The sequence below is a fragment of the Meriones unguiculatus genome, assembly GCF_030254825.1.
Source record: "Meriones unguiculatus strain TT.TT164.6M chromosome Y unlocalized genomic scaffold, Bangor_MerUng_6.1 ChrY_unordered_Scaffold_23, whole genome shotgun sequence".
Taxonomy (NCBI): domain Eukaryota; kingdom Metazoa; phylum Chordata; class Mammalia; order Rodentia; family Muridae; genus Meriones; species Meriones unguiculatus.
The window spans coordinates 15,127,813-15,128,581 of record NW_026843709.1 but is presented as its reverse complement, the minus strand read 5'-3'; the positions used below and the strand labels follow the sequence as shown (position 1 = coordinate 15,128,581).

Sequence of the window (769 nt, the reverse complement as noted above, 5' to 3'; positions counted from 1 at the left end):
TTTTTTCTGTATACTTGATGTTTTGATTAGTATGTGATGGGAAGATTTTCTTTTCTGGACTAATTTTTTGGGTGTTCCGTAGATCTTTTCTATTCTTATTGGCCTCTCCTTCAAGTTGGGGAAATTATCTTAATTTTTTTAAAATACTTTCTGGGCCTTGGAGGAGAGAATCACCTACAATTTTCCTCTATTCTAATTTTTCTTATGTTTTGTCTTTTTATTCTGTCTTGAATTTCTTGGATGGTCTGTTGCAGGAATTTTTTAGATTTAACATTTTCTTTGACAAATACACTGTTTTCTTCCATTGAATCTTCTACAACTGAGTTTCTTGTTTCCATCTCATATAGTCTATTTGTCACGCTTACCTCTGTAGTTCCTGTTTTCTTCCCTAAGTTCTTTCTCTCCACAATTTCCAATATTTGTGTTTTCTTTAATTTCTCCAAAAATAAATATGGAATGCTACAGGAATTTGCATGTCATCCTTGTGCAAGAGCCATGATAATCTTCTCAGCATCATTCCAATTTTAGTATATGTGCTGCCAAAGCGAGCATCACATAATTCTTTCAAATGGTCATTCATAAAGTCACGTGTCCTTCACTTTTGAGTTTCACATTATGACAGATTCTATTATTATTTGTGAAATGCACAGTCAGTGAATAATTTTCTGTGAAAATGCTCCCTGATCAAGGCAAATATTTAAACAAATATCATGTAATTGGGACATTGCTTATATTTTTAGGAGAGCATACACGATGTCATATCAGCAAG

General features: G+C 32.8%; 1 non-coding gene across 1 annotated transcript; it reads right to left on the bottom strand.

The window, feature by feature from the left end:
- Window positions 1–445: 445 nt before the first annotated feature.
- On the bottom strand, window positions 446–552 carry LOC132651725 (U6 spliceosomal RNA). The gene has a single exon (XR_009589307.1). It is a non-coding gene; the product is annotated as a U6 spliceosomal RNA (small nuclear RNA).
- Between the last annotated feature and the right edge of the window lie 217 nt (window positions 553–769).